At 53.8% G+C, this 15457-nt stretch overlaps 1 protein-coding gene and 1 long non-coding RNA gene across 6 annotated transcripts in view; one reads left to right on the top strand and one right to left on the bottom strand.

Annotated features, from left to right (window-relative positions):
* Positions 1-2494: 2494 nt before the first annotated feature.
* On the bottom strand, positions 2495-13897 carry LOC118352165 (uncharacterized). Its single transcript, XR_007405686.1, has 3 exons — positions 13662-13897; positions 13346-13503; positions 2495-4840 (listed from the first exon to the last, which is right to left on the bottom strand). It is a non-coding gene; the product is annotated as an uncharacterized LOC118352165 (long non-coding RNA).
* The window catches only part of SULF2 (sulfatase 2), a 118793-nt gene continuing 116651 nt past the window's right edge, over positions 13316-15457 (top strand). Inside the window, exon 1 of one of the 5 annotated variants that reach the window (XM_025470344.3) lies at positions 13316-13337. The gene's annotated coding sequence lies outside the window, so the exon portion shown is untranslated. Of the gene's footprint in view, positions 13338-13410; positions 13429-13656; positions 13812-13947; positions 13967-14323; positions 14460-15457 lie in introns of those variants that run through there. The other 4 variants (XM_049100666.1, XM_025470347.3, XM_049100667.1 and 1 more) reach the window with 4 other exon arrangements.

Here is a 15457-nt window from a genome sequence, read left to right as displayed (position 1 = left end):
CCCACACTGTGCCCTGAGGAGGGTGATCAGTGCTGAGGGGGCTGGGCCCTGGTCCTACCCGGTCGCCCTTCCCCTGGCTGAGCGCCCTGGCTGTCCTGTCACCAGGGGAGATCCCAGGGACACGCAGGAGGGAGCCATGGTCACTCTTTTCCTCTTACACACGTTCCCTGGGTTCAAAAGGGAGATGATGGAGCTTTAGAAAGGAGTTAAGCCCCATTAACACAAACTGAGACTTTCCTCTTTGAGGAAAAGGAAAATTCAAAAGGACGAGCTTTCAAACTGTGTCTCTCTGTTCTGTCCTGAGGGTCTGAGTCATTTAATGAGCATCATTTGTCATCCCCACGCCTGCTGGGGAGCAGGCACTGGCTGTGCCCTGCACATAGCCCTGGCATCCTCCGATACAGCTGCCAATATCTGCTGCTCCTTGCCTGAGGGCTTTTGAACACAACCTCAGCAGACCACTTAGCCCACACGAGGCAGGCAGAAGGTGCCAGAGAATTAACACCCCCTGCAGCAACCCCCAGAGAATGACATCAGAGTTAGTGTCCCCGGCTCCTGGGGCAACTCATCCCCATGTGATCGGCTCCACCTCCCAGACTTTCTCTGTGGGGGTGAACTCCAGCTGTCCTCCCAACCAGCAGGCTTAATAACAGGCCCTGGATCGCTAGCTCCTTCCCCGCTCTCGCTCCCTGCTCCTAGCTGGTGTTTCCTGGAATCACCTCCCAAATAAACTACGTGCTCTCGAATTCTCGTCTCAGAGTCTGCACCTGGGACATCCCCATCTAAGGCACAGATCCTCGGTGACATTCGTCCCACCCCCAGGCCCCAACGTCAGCCCCCCGATCTGAGAGCCTCCGTCAGCTTACTGGTATAACTAGATGTGAAATCAACTCAGGAGAGCCTGCACGGCAATTTACTCTGGGAGGGGCTGGATTTTTCCGTGAAATCTTTTCATATGGCACTGATTAAATCTGCAAGTGAAACTCAAATGGAGTCAATCAGATCTGCAGTTGGAAAAACTCACTCTGGCTCTGCCCTGAAGCATGGGTCTGGGTGGTGCCAGGGCAATCAGAGGGAGCCCAGTCGGGCCCCACTGCTGTCATCAGTGGTGATACTGGAGGAGATTGGACAGGGTGGCTGCCCTTGGCCGGTGTTCAAGAAAGGCGATCGCCAGGAATTTACAACGGATTCAGGTGGGGGAGGAGGCTGAGGAAGAGGCTGACTTCTGACTTATAACCAAGTGTCAGGCACCCCAAAAACAAGAGGAATGGGTTTGGGGAAGGAGGTCATGAGTTCAGACTCAGGCGCATTGGACTTTGAGCTGCCTTCATAAGATCCAGGTGATGGTGTCAAGAAGCCCGTGGGATATTTGGGACCAGAACTCAGAGGAGAGGCAAGAGTTCTAGAGATCATCTGTGGGCAGCTGTAAATGAGGAAAGGGATGTGGGTTCTAAGAGGGGTGTGTGTGTGTGTGTGTGTGTGTGTGTGTGTGTGTGTGTTTCTTGTTTGATTTTGTTTTGGGGTTTTTTATTGTGGTAAAACGTACACAAAATTTACCATCTTAACCATCCATCAGTGGATACTTGGATTGCTTCCACCTTTTGACCACTGTGAACAATGTTGCTCTAAATACGGGTGTACACACATCTCTCTGAGGCCTTATTTCGATTCTTTTGTGCATATACCCAGAAGTAGAATTGCTGAGTCATATGGTAACCCTATTTTTAATTTCTTGAGGAACTGCCATCCTGTTTTCCATGGTGGCTACACCATTTTACATCCCACCCCAACCAGTGTACAAGAGTTCCAATTTCTCCACATCCTCACCAACACCTGTTATTCCCTGGAGTTTCTGATAGTCGCCATACTATCGGGTGTGAGGTGGTTAAACAGTGTTAAATTGCCCATGTGGAAAAGGTAGAGGAAGAAAAGGCCTTATATAGCATCATAATAAGGCCGGGATACGTTAGTGTCAGTACTCGGCTCATCGTCACTCCCACGAACCAGGGTCTGTGGAGATGCTCCTGGCAACAGGTAGCAAGGCTGTGAGGGCACTTTACTCTTTTCTTAATACAAGGTCCCCAAGTCCCCAAGTGGTTGGGCAGTTCTAGATCTTTCCAGTCACCCTCAGCCCATCAGTGACACCACCACCTCCTGGCCATGTGATGCCTCTCTCTAGCACCAGGCACATGTGCACACTAGTCTACTTCTAGGAAGGCAGGAAAGAGCCCCCAAGGCTGAACCCCCACCTTCTAAGATTTCTACCTTTTTACCAAGAAGAAAACTATTTCCCCAAAGCCCCCAGTGGAACCTCCTCACATCTCACAGGCAAGAACTGGCCGTGTGCCCACACATATGATTGGCTGGGGGGTGGGGGGGTGGGTAGCAATTTAGGCAGATTGCTGGCCCCACCCTCAGAGTCAGGATCAGCTGGCACGAAGTGGGCCAAGAGTCTGCACTTTTTTTTTTTTTTTAAGATTTTTTTACTTATTTATTCATGAGAAACACAAAAAGAGAAGCAGAGACACAGGCAGAGGGAGAAGCAGGGTCCATGCAGGGAGCCTGATGCAGGACTCGATCCCGGGACTCTGGGATCACAACCTGAGCCCAAGGCAGACACTGAACCACTGAGCCACCCGGGCATCCCAAGAGTCTGCATTTCTAACAAGTTCCCAGGTGACGCTGATGCTGCTGGTCCAATGACCCCCTCGGAGAAACTCTGGCTTAAAAGCTTACACCGCCTCTTCAGGGTGGTACATCGCCACCCAAAGAAAACCGAGTTTCTGCTGGTGAGGGAAAGAAAACAGCAGATGTCAGTAAAAATGAAGATGCTCTGCTGCAGGCTGGTGTTGAGCTTGGTCGATCTATCTTTCTCACCTGCTGGACTCTAAGCCTCTGGAAGCAGGGTCATGAGAGTCACATTTGGGGCCTGAGGCTCTGAGGCTGAGCTATGGAGCATCTCACCACAGATGTGCAAGGCTGCTGGGCTCTCCGATAACCCTGATCAAGGCACCTCCCGTAGCAGCTCCAAGGCCAGGCCAGTCTGCCCCAGTGGGCGCCCCTCCCCAGCAGCCCATGGGCCTTCCCTGTCCACATCTCCCCCCCAGGGAGGCTTGGCTTCCTGCTCTGAACTGCCCTGCGGGACCAGCACTCTGCCTGTGGATAACACAAGAATGGCACTGTTTGGGGGTCTTTGCTGCTGCCTGCACCCAGGTGGACGCAGACAGACTGTGGCCATCCGTCCCCAGTAGCATCTGTTAATGGTCCATGGGGTGTGGTCTCCATTCAAGGCAAAGAAACAAGCCTTCATCCAGTATTTTCTGAGCAGACAACACCGAGAGCTCCTATGGCCCTGCTCATCTCTCCTTTTGAAGCAGAGTGACTGCAACTGCCAACAGGCATTCAGATTCCTTTATCCACAGGTTGCTGGTGAGGAATAAGATCAATGAAGCAAGAGCTGTCCTGCAGTTCACTCATTGACTCTGCACTCTTACGTTTGATCCAGATGACAGTCTTGGAGGGAAGACAGTGGGGCGAGATTTGGATGCCCATTTTACAGATGAGGCTCGAGAATGCACGAGGCCCAAGGCCGAGCAGCAGGAAGCTGCACCAGAGCCCAAGCCCTCTGACCATGAGCACATGACGAATTTCGTAAGATCTGGCTGTGAATGGATGGACGAACCGTAAGTGGTTTCCTGCTTCAATCAAAGGAGTGAGTGAGCAAGAGAACAGAGCTCACCCTGTGACTGCATTTGCCACACAAAATGGTTCCCTTGTGGTTGGGGCCCCAGGCCAGCATTAGTGCATGTAGGTGGCTGGGGATCTGTTGATATTTTTCCATCTAACCCTGAGTTTGGAAGGTGGATGAAGGTTCTAGAGTCTGGGCTCCTTGCAACCTGGGACACGTCACTTCCCCTTGCTGATACTTGGTTCCCTAACTATAAGGACAAGGGTAGAATGAGAGACACGGAGTGCTCGGCCTGTTGTCCAGCCTGCCGCAGGTGGAGCAGGTGTTTGTCTTGTGTTTGTGGCCACCCAATCCCCTCTCTCTAACATCCCATGATGATTCTCACCTTCCCAGGCCAATTCCAGAAACTCAAATCCCCGCACTTCACAGTTGGGATGCAGTCATGTGGCCCAGGTTCTGCTAATCAGACACACCCATGGGAGACAGGACTTCAGTATGTGGCTTTGTGTGGTGGTGGCTGTGCCCAAGGGATCTGAGCTTCTAGAAAACACTGTGGCGAAGCTTTCAGTTCTTCCTGGAGCTCAGCAGTGACTGAGCCTTCAGAGTCCAAGCCCAATGTCATCAGGATGGACGCGGCGGCAGTGCGGTGTTGCCAGAGCAGCCCCTACGGTGTGGTTGAAGTCTTTCCTGGCTGTCCAGCTTCAAAGCCTGCATTCTGACCCTTCTGAGGATCTGAGGATACTTAAGAACTTTCAACAAAACCCCTTTCTTGTCTTCGCTAGCCAAAGGGGGTCTCCCATCAGCAACCACGTTCCTACTGACATACGCCGTAAGCGATCACTGCGAAGGGGGGTGATCTATGCCTAAGTGCTCTCTCCAAGGTGAAGGGGACAGACCAGGATAAATCCAGCTCATGGCAGAGGCCTCTGCTGCCGTCTTGGTCGGCAGCCCAGCTCTCATGGGCACGGCACCTGCCCGAGCCACAGACGACCGGATATAAGCACAAATGGATGAGTCACCAGGAGCAATCACAGGACGAGGATAAGCCTGGGTGCCAAGTGACAGAGATGTTGCCAAGCCATGCAAGGGACGGCACCGTGACTGACAGGAGGCACTTCTCAGGCCTGAGCCATGGGGCGAGGTAAGGTCCTGCTGGAAGGAAGGTAAAGGCACACTTTGGGTGGCTAGAAGGGACCAGCCCTGGACACTGAGCAGGACAGAGCTACCCCAGCCACTCTGCAGAGTCCTCCCAGGCTCAGAGAACTGTGCCAAGGTGGAAGGAGCAGAACTCCTGGGTCCTTCAGTCTCCTCTGTGTTGGGCCCGCAGTGTATCCCTGGGGATGGTGCTTCAGAAGCCTCTGGGGACAGTGACTCCCATGTGCCGGGCTCTGGGCCACGCCGGGGGAGGGGGGGGTCATGTAGGCAGGCTCCCCCACAGCTATCCCAGTTCCTAGCCCCCATCCTCCAAGGTGGACACCTGGAGTGTGCCCCTTCCTCCTTATCCCCGCCTCCCCCCTCATGCACCCCCAGCACTATCCACAGCCCATATGGACCCTTCTAGGCCTGGGCCTGGGCTTTGGCCAACCCATCCCAGCAGCCCTCCATCCCTATCCCCACCCACCTCACCCTTCCCACCTTCCCCACAACCACTAATCCTCTGGGGTTTTATTTACAATCTTTTAAGTTACCCACAACACTTACATCAGTGAGTAGGTGCTGGGGAGCCTCTGCACCCTCTGGGCAAACTTAAGCCACTCTCCTGTGTTTCCTGAGGTCCCCACCCCTGAGCAGGGCTCTCAGCCCCACCACAGATTAGAATCGTCTTGGGAGCTTTAAAACAATCCATGCCCATGAGGGACCTTATTAGGAGGGGTCATGAGAAAGCTCTAGAACTGAATTTATGGTGATCGTTGCACAACTCGGGAAATTTAAAAATCAATCAGCATGTGCTTAAAGTGGGTGAATTTTATGGTATGTAAACTATATTTCAATAAAGTTGTTTTTGAAAAAATACCCACATCTAGGCCCATGGCTACCCCCGTTAAATCAGACTCTCTGGTTCGAGGCCTGGGCTGAGACCCACACTCTAATGTCATGGGGACTCCAGGCATTTCATTTCACTGCCACCATCACTCATATATTTACCCTAAGGGAGGAGGAATGACTCCATTCATTTTCTGGGGCTGCCCTAACAACCATCACAAACTGGGTGGCTTCAAACCACAGAAATGTATTCTGTCTTAGAGTCCTGGAGGCCATATGTCTGAAATCAAAATGTCCTTAGGGTCACACTCTCTCCAGAGGTTCCAGGGAGGATCCTTCCTTGCCTCCTCCAGCTTCTGGCACTTGCCCACAGTCCTCAGCGTTCCTGGGCTTACAGCTGCATCCCTCTCGAGCCTGCCTCCTTCCCTGTGTCTATGTCCCTGTTTTCTCTTCTTACAAGGACACCAGTCATTGGGCTGGGGGCTCGGGGCTGGGCCCACCCTTATCCTGTATGACCTCATCTTAACTATTTACATCTGCAAAGACCCTTTCTCCAAATAAGGTCACGTTCTGAGATTCTGGATGGACCTGAGTTCCAGACAGACACTATTATTCAACTCAGTACAGTGAGAACGGGACCCTAGGAAACCTTGCTAGGACCAGATGACCTGGGGACAGCTGTGGCCCCTTTCTGCCCCACTTCCTACAGTAACTGTGCCTCCATCAAGACCCCAGGCCTCTTCCAAGAAACAAGTCTAAGGTGCCACCAGGTGCCACCACAGGGACTGTGCAGGTGTGACATGGTGATGTCTATGTGTCAGCTCTGGGGGTTCCTCGGGGGCTCCTGAGCATGGGGGGGTGGGAAGGAGGAAGAAGAGGAGGAAGAGGCATGTGGCCCACAAGGCTGGAACCCTTTACTCTGTCCCTTTATGTTAAAAGTCTACCAACACCGGCCCTAAACCAGGATGCTTCTCACAGCCTCCACAGTGACCAGGAGAGGATCAAAAAGGATACAGAGGTTGTGGACAGAAGTCTGTATCTTCAGGGTCAAGGTGTAAGATACCCATGAAATGATGGCAAGTCACACAAGCACACAGCTCCCAACTCAGGCCCGTGACCCAGACAGGGCCAATTTCAGTGCCCTGTGTTATGTCCCGGGGCTAAATGACTTGTTCAGGCAGACATGTGGAAAATAAGCCAGGTCAGTGGGATGCAGTCCTGGAATTCTGCTTAAAAAAAAAAAAAAAAAAAAAACGAGGTGGAATGGGAGGATTTATTGGCTCACATAATTGAAAGTTCCAGTGTTATCTTTCCAGCTTCAGGCATAGCTTGACCTAGGTTTTCACACATGCACTTGTTTCCTATTGCTGCATGACAAATTGCCACAAACTTGGCAGCTTAAGCCAATTTGGATTTATTATCGCACTGTCCCCATGGGTCAGAAATCTGGCCATGGGTTGGCTGGATCTTCTGCTCAGGGCCACAGCAGACTGAGATCAGGGTCTGGCTTCAATGTCATTTCACACTCTGGGTCCTCTTCTACACCCCCGGCCGTGGAAGAACTTAGTTCAACTTTTAGTTATAGGACAATGATTCCTGCTTGTTTGCCGTCTGTCATGCAAAAGCCACACCCTGCCAAGGGGCCTTTTCCATAGGATGGAATTTTGCCCTTTCCTGGCCAGCTGGAGCGTCTCTGATTCCAGGAAAGGCTCGGTCCCTTTAAGGATTTACACCTGATTGGGTCAGGCTTGCCCAGGACTATCCCTCTTTTGATTCATTCAAGTTCAACTGAATTACATCTTCAAAATCCCTTCCCCTTAACCTAATCATGGGAATGAAATCGTGTCATATGCATAGTCCTGCCCACGCACAAGGGGAGGGAATGTACACCATTACAGGGCCCGTGTACCAGAGAGGCAGGAATGTTGGGTGCCGCCTTAAAATCACAGTACAGTTTGTCTACCTCATGGCTCTGCTTCTGCTTCAGGTCTAAGCCTACACGTGGCATCCAGTGGCTTCTTAAGGATCACCCAATTCAAACCCAGAAGTAAGAAAGCTCCTGTCACTCAATAGAGCAAATGAAAATGGGCCATTGATTCCCAATGGCTCAAAATGGATCATGTGCCCATGTCTGAACCAATCAATCACTGGTCAGAGCGTGGAGCACACAGATTGGCCGAGTCTGAGGCCTGTGCCCAAATCTGGAGCAAGGGGCCAGAGCCCTACCACAGAGGCTCAGGGATTGAAAATAGAGTAGGAACCAGTTTCCCCAAAGGAAAGTAGAGTTCTTGTTATAAAACTGGACAAACAGACCCTGAAAGCATCCCCTTTCTCCCACCAAAGTAAATATCTATGTATTCCATGCACACTCTCCAGGATAAACTATCTTATTTCCAGTCAGATGCAATTTTTATTGTTCAAATTTCCAAACATTTTCCCTGATTCCTAACTCATATGTTATTGCAACTTTAGCTTAAAAACTTGTATCTCCCTACATGCCCCTGCATATGTTCATCTGTACTGAATATCTTTTTTTTTTTTTAATGCACAGGCCAATAATAAGGTAAAATTCCTAACAGTCTACCCTCCAAGGGCAAAGAGAGGAGACCTGCAGAGTCAAACCCCATGCCACTGGTTCACTCTCCTCCAACAGGGAGAGGAGGTTCCTTTGTCCCCTCCTGCCCCCAGTTCTCATGCCTCACTCCTGTGTGAGCCTCCAAGGGCCCAGACTCAGAGGTGTGAGCCAAAATATTTAGCAACGGGCCCTGACGCATCAGCTCAGATGCCCACTGTAAACAAGCAGAGCCTTTCCCAGGCCAAATGTTGACCTGACCAGCCTCTCAGAGGGCAGCATGTGGCCAACAGTGTGGCCACATCAGCACTTCCAAGAAGTTTTCCCTGGGGCATTATGCTTGGAGGCCGTTTCTGTGTGAGCCTGTGCATGGCCAACGGTGCTTAAAATCACAGGCCTCTGGCCAGCCGACTTAACATTAATTATAAGTGCACAAGGAAGGCTGGTTGTTATGTGCCAAGCACTGTTCTAAGCACTTTGTATATAAACTCATTAATAAGTCACAACAACCCAAGGAAGTAGAGACTATGTCATTATGCCCATTTGGCAGAGGAATTTAAAGGACGGAGGCCCAGAGCGACACACAACTGGTGAGTGGTAGTCCTGGGACTGAACCTCTGTGGCTTTGCCTCTGAACACTGGGGTCCCAATCTCTCTGTTTTACCACTTCTGTTTGAAAACATCACACACAGCTATATTCATTCATTCGTTTCACAAATACCTATGGAATACCGACTGTGTGCCAAACACTGTAATGGGCGCTAGGCCTATGACAGCAGACAAACCAGACGCAGCCCCCGCTCTCCTGCAGCTAGTGTGGGGTGCAGATGGGGGAGGGGGCACTAAATGGACTGTGGTCATAGACACGGAATAAAAACAGAATTTTTTATAAGTGGCATGTATAGAAAGGCAACAAAATAAGAAGGGAGAATAGAGAGTGCAGGAGACCAGGAAACATCTTTAGGTACAACAGGCAGGAGAGGACTCTCGGAGAGGTGACATCTGAGATGAGATCTGAATGATGACAAGGAGCCAAAGCAGAGAGAGGGCACTGGCAAGTGCAAAGGCCCTGAGGCAGAAAGAGGCTTAAGGAATAAAGAGAAAGACACCCTTGTGGCTCTGTTAATGTGAGCCAGCTGGGGAATGATTATGGAATTACTGTTCATTTCCTCAGGTGTGATAATGAAGGGGCGGTAATCTGGGAGACCAGCTTATTCGCAGGAGATGCACGCTCAGGTCGCAAGGGGTGATGTGCCATGATGACTTTTTTTTTTTTTTTTCAAATGGTGCGGCAACACACAATCCACATGTGGCAAAACATTAACAACTGTTGATTCCAGGTGGAAGGTATAGCATACCCACTGTACTATTCCTTCAACTTCTTGGTTTGAGTTTTTTTTTTTTTTTCTAGAGTAAAAATAGAAGACAGAACCCTACCTTGTCCACAGATTTGCAGCTGTGCTGCCCGGGGGCCACGTTACTCATTTTTAATACTCAATTACCTGTGGATTAATGCTTGTGTGCCCCGTTTCATCACATCACAAATTACACGAGATTCACGTATTTAATCTTTTTTTTTGCCTACTTATCCCAAAGAGAACGAGCAGCGTATTGTTAAGCAACTAGACAAATTGTCACTGTTATCTGTGTTCCTTACTGGAGGCAGCGCGACCGTCTTTCATTGGTAAGAATTCAGAATAAACATCATGGCTCTTTGAGATCACTCATAAGCAGCCCCCAGGAGACTGCAATTACACCCATTTATAATTCTCCTACCTCCCAATCTAACCCTTGATTCATGAATGTGCACTTTTAGGCGTCGGGCGTTAGAATAAATTAGACTATACAATTACGTGTAATTAAGGGGGGAAATGGGTACCGTGCTGCAAAGATTAGCCCTGTTTTGCTGAAGTAAAAGTACGTCTGTGTCAGCGAGCCAGCCCAGGGAGGCAGCATGAAATACAATTAATGTTCTTCTGACTTAATGGGGGTTTATGGTGGCTGTTTTTCATTATCACAGTATCTCAAGAAATATAAACAGCTTCTCCCTAATGCGATTGCATTTCTACCGACAAGACAGCTTGGGTCTAAGTGAAAACTCCGCAGAATTAACCACAAATGTGTCACGTTATGGATGATGCTGGGATTTGTCTTTTAAAACCCGTGCAAAACTGTCCCCACTCAGGAGCTGAGAGAAGTTGGATCCCAAGCCCCTGGCGGTGGGTGACTCCGTGACCTCTGCTGCTTCTGTGCCAAACTGGCTCGGGTTATTAAAGCCACCTGTGCCCCGGTTTGGGGGCTCACTCACATTCCCAGGCCCCCCCTCTGCAGCCATGTTTCTACTTTTAATGCTTCTCCTTCACACGCCAATTTGTTTGAGACATGTTAAAAGCTTGACTTTTACAACCTCATAAAATCCCATCTCCTCCAACCCAAACGCAGCCAGAAGAGCTCGGACAATCAGATTGAGTTTCAGCCTCTTGACTGTGAAAACACACAGCAGGAGTGATTCTTTTTTTTTTTTTTTTTTTTAATTGTTGTATAGGAGTTCCGGAAATAAAGCAGCATTCTGGCTTTGCGAGGGGGGTAGAGCCGGCCAGGCCTTGTGCGCAGAGGGCCGCCAAGGAACTCCCGGAAGGATGAAATGAGGCGTGTGGGTGTCAACAGAAAGGTCCCCGCGAGGTTAGACCAGCGAGGGGGGGTAGTCAGGACTGGCAGGAGGAGCCTGAAAAGCCCGATTATCCAGCCAGGACGCTCACAGAGAGGGGTGCCATCAGGGTGGCGAGGGACAGGAGAGGAGAGGCTGTCCCGGGCCATGGGGTTGGAGACGGGCCGGGGCTGGACTGTCAGGAGGCCGGAGGGTCCCGAGAATCACACTGGGGCCCCACCCGGGCCCTGCACAGTGGCTGAGCGACTTCCCAGGCCGGGGGACATCTGAGCCCCTGAGTCCCCCCTCGTCTCCCAGGCACACACTGAGCCCCCTCCTGCCTGGAAGGGAGCTGGAAAAGTCAGGCTGAGGCCTCAGACCCAGAGGACCAGGGAGTTTGCTGTGAATTATGGGAGTGAGATGTGGCCAGAAGGCGCTTTGCAGACCTTTGACTCTGGGAGCCTCTGAGCTGGTGAGTGAAGTCCTCACCTGAAACCGGATCCACAGCATCTGCCTACAGTGAGAACACGCACATGTGCTTGCACACATACATGTGCACAGGCGCACATACACACACACGGACATGTGTCCGTGCACACAGATATACACAAAGAGACACACACAAGATCTGTCTCCTTCCTAAGGATGGATAAGGGGCAAAACACAGATGTTTGGTCTTTGAACAGCAACAATGGAAAGAATAAATATCTAAAAATGATAATCAAATGACATCACCTCCACCTCCACCCCACCTACAGCCCCATGTAGGGGACTGTGAGCTGCCCCTCCTCTCCTGGGGTTCCCTGATGGGGAGAGGAGGATGGAGGAGAAAATTGTGGGCAGGGCCCATTTAGGGAAAAGGAGAGCTGTGTTCATGAACTTGAGGCCTAAAGGAAGGCAGTGTATTTTTTAACTTTTTTGTGGTAGACATCTCCCAACCTCTGAAATATTCTCCAATGTAAAAAGCAGGCAAGAGACAGATCTTACCTCCCTCCCCATTCCAGGCCCCAGACTTACCCCACGGGGCTTGGAGGACCCAGGTAGAAAACTGTCACAGGAGATACATGTTCCAAAGCCAGGCATAGTCTCAAATGGGTTAAAATCCCACTTGCCAACTTTGTGACCTTGGGCACGGCCCTTGACCTTTGTAAGCATGAGTTTCTTGAAAAATTGTTACGAGGATGACATAAGATAACCTGATAGAAACACTCAGCAACAGAGCACAGAATCTACTGGAACTGTACTTACTGTCTCCTATGGGAATCCCAGCCCCATGTGGCCGGTCGGAATTTTGAGACTTGGTAAGTGTAAAACATACACCGGATGCCAAAGACGCCATAAGAAAAAGGAACGTAAAAGGTCTCATTAATAATTTTTATATTGATTGCATGTTGAAGTGATATTTTGGATAGGCTAGGTTAAGCATATTATTAAAAGTAATTTGCCTCCTCCTTTTTTCACTTTCTCATGCAGCTACTAGAACATTTTAAATTACAACCATGGCCTCTTTGATGCTTCGACTAGACTGCGCTGTACTAGAAGCCCTGCAGTAAATGTGTCCTTCCTTCCGCAGAGATGAAGCAGAAGGGAAGGGAGTCCCCATTATTTTTTGGTCCGTGATGACAAAGAAGCAAGCCTGGCATTTTGTTCTAAGGCAAAAGAAAGGCAGAAAGAAGGTCAGCAACCTCAGTGGTACCAAAAGCGAGGTCAGAATTTGCTTTAAAAAAAAAATGAAGAAGAAGAAGTTTCAGGTTTTCCTGATTTATCTAGACTGTAAATTGATCTGGGGTGGCTAAGAAGGGAGGTTAAGGTGGGGACTCTAGCGCCTCCAGCTGGGTTAGAACATCCAATTTGAATGCCAAATAGACAAAGACATTTCGGTACCCAACAGGACCCTCCTCTATTTTTATTTACTAAGTACGACACCCCTAACTTGCACTAAGGCAGAGAAAAGAGATGCAGAGCTGCAAAGTAAGTGGCCTGGGACTTAGCAAAACCCTGGAGCCCAGCTTCTCCGGTTCAAATCCCGGGTCCGTCATTTAACAAGTGTCTGACCTTGGGCCGGTTACTTAAGCTCTCTGTGACTTGGCCTCCATATCTGTGTTATGGGCACAAGAATACTCCCCTTGTAAGATTATTAGGTCTACACTAAGTCGCCGGTGCCTACAAGCGCACCTAACTGCGGCAGCGTCTGTCTCCCCTCGGCAGCTCAGCGCCCTCTCTGTGCTGCCCGGTGGTCGGGTGGTTGTCCGCCGGCTCCTTGCCCACCCGGGTCAGCCCCGTCCCCCTCCGGCCTCTGCTGTGGCACCGGGGACCGTGGAAACCGCGGTGGACAGCACCACCTTGAGTCGGATTCCTCCCCTTTCGGAGGAGGAAGCCGGTTTCTCCTTTCTCTCCCATTCCCGGACCATCTCTGGCCAACGGCAGCTCTTTTCACCTGAGTTCAAGTTAGTACCTCGGGAAGCCTCCGGGGCGCTGGGCAGTTCACCCTGCGGTCTAGCTGGGCGCTCGGGCTGCAGCCGGCGGCTCCAGGGCCAGGTGCGCGGTGCGGGGCGAGCCGACCGGCGGGCTCTCGGCAAAGGGCGGCCGGGTGTTTGCAGACCCGGGCGGGCCCTTGTGAAAGCGGATAAAAGGAAACATTTATTAACGTGTCGCTGCGCGGGGAGCGCCGGGCCGGGGAGGAGCAAGGCGGCCCGCGGCAAGCCCGCTCCCCGTCCGCCCCCGTCCGCCCCCGTCCGCCCCCCGCGGACCCGGCCAGCCGCGCTCCTCACTTTATGGCGGGTTCGATTCGTTAGCGATGCGCCCCCCGTCTGCACGCGCACAGCGCACAGCGCACACGCGCCCCCCCGGCCCCGGGCGAACCCGCAGCTGCTGCAACTCTCCGCCGAGGGCGAGCGGGAGCGGGAGCCGGTGTGTGTCGGGTGAGTGTGCGTCCGTGTCCCGGCGGGGGTGCGCGCTCGGCGGCGGGAGCGCGGCCCGCGGGTCCCCAGGCGTCGGCGGCCGGACTTCGGGGCCCGGGCCGTGCGCCCCGGGGCGGGGGACCTGCCGGCCCGGCTACGCGTGCACCGAGCCCGAGGTAGCGCGGGGGTGGGGGGGTGGGGAGCGCCGCGGGGGCCCGACCCCCACCCCCACCCCCACCGCCGCTCCGGCTCCGGCGCCCCCGCCCCCGCGCGCTCGCCTTCCCGGCGCGGAGGCCAGAGGGCGGGGCCGGGGCCGGGGCCGGGGCGGGGGCGGGGGCGGGGGCGGCCGGGGCAGCGCGGCCCGCGGGCTGGGGCGATGCGCGAGCGGCCCGGGCGGGGCGCGGAGCCGGACTTCGGCGAGGGCGGCGCGCCGGGGCGGGGGCGGGGGCGGGGGCCGGGGGCGGCGGGGCCGGGGCCGGGGGCGGGGGCGGAGGGGCGGGAGGAGGCGGAGGGCGGGGAGGAGGCGCGGCGGCGGCACTCGCCGGGGATGCGGCGGCGGCGGCGGCAGCAGCAGCGGCGCGGAGTCCCCTGCGCCCCGGGGCCCGGCCGGGCTGCGGCAGAGGCGGCGGCGCCCCGCGCGGGGTGAGGCCGGCGGGGCCGTGCGCGCGGGTGAGTGGGGCGCGGGGCGCGGGGCGCGGGTGGGCGGGGCGGGGCCGGCCGGGCCGGGTCCTCAGCCGCCGCAGCGCCGCCCAGGTGAGCGGGGCCGGTCCCGACCGCCCGGCCCCGGCGCTGCCCCGGCCCTGCCCCGGCCCCTGCGCGGCGCGGAGGAGGGGGGGTGCGGAGGCCCCGGCGCCGGCGAGCCGCGGGGGGTGACCCGCTTGACCCCGCCGGCGGCTGGGCGGGCGGGCGAGGACTTCCCACCGCGGCCCTGACCCGCGGAGCGAGCGCGGAGGGCGCCGGCCGCGGGGTGGGGGGGGGGTGGGGGGTGGGGGGGACCCCGACCCCCCCGACCCCCCGACCCCCTCGGGTGCAGGGAGCGGGCGGACCGGCCGGAAGCCGAGCACGTGGGGCTCGTCCAGGCGGGACCCGGGAGGCGCCGGGCCGGGGCTTCGCGTGACCGGGACGCGCGGACAGGATCGAAACGACAAACTTCCTCCCAGGCCAGGTCAGAGCCAGTTCTCCTCGCCCTGGCGACGGCGGTGCCTCCAGGCTCCCGAGGCCTTCAGAAGGGACAGTGAGGCGATTTCTAGGAGTGCACTTTTTTTTTCTTTTCTGGATCTTTTTTTTTTTTTTGGTTTTTTGATAATTCTTTATAGTAGTTCATTCATTCGTTCTGCAAGCGTCTGTGGAGTATGTCCTCGGGCCCGGAACCCCCGTTAGTTCCAGGGAAAGGCGATGATCAGGGTCTAGTTCCTGATCGCTTCACTCTGAGAGCAGCCTAGTAAAGAGACACGGTCCTACATATGGAAAGTGTAAAGAGACACCCGCAAATCCTGGTGGGGCACAGTGACCTCTCTGCAATTTCCTACCTGCCCAAAGACAAGACCCGGCCGCCTGCACCCAGTAGGACGACCCTCAGCCTCCCCTTCCTCCTTCCTGACAGTTCTGCATCCTTCCCTGCCCCCTCTCCTCTCTCTCCAGCAGCTTGTTTTAATCACTTTTTGAGT

This window comes from Canis lupus, chromosome 24 (assembly GCF_003254725.2).
Source record: "Canis lupus dingo isolate Sandy chromosome 24, ASM325472v2, whole genome shotgun sequence".
Classification (NCBI taxonomy): domain Eukaryota; kingdom Metazoa; phylum Chordata; class Mammalia; order Carnivora; family Canidae; genus Canis; species Canis lupus.
The sequence above is the reverse complement of the archived record's forward strand: the minus strand, read 5'-3'. Positions and strand labels throughout refer to the sequence as shown.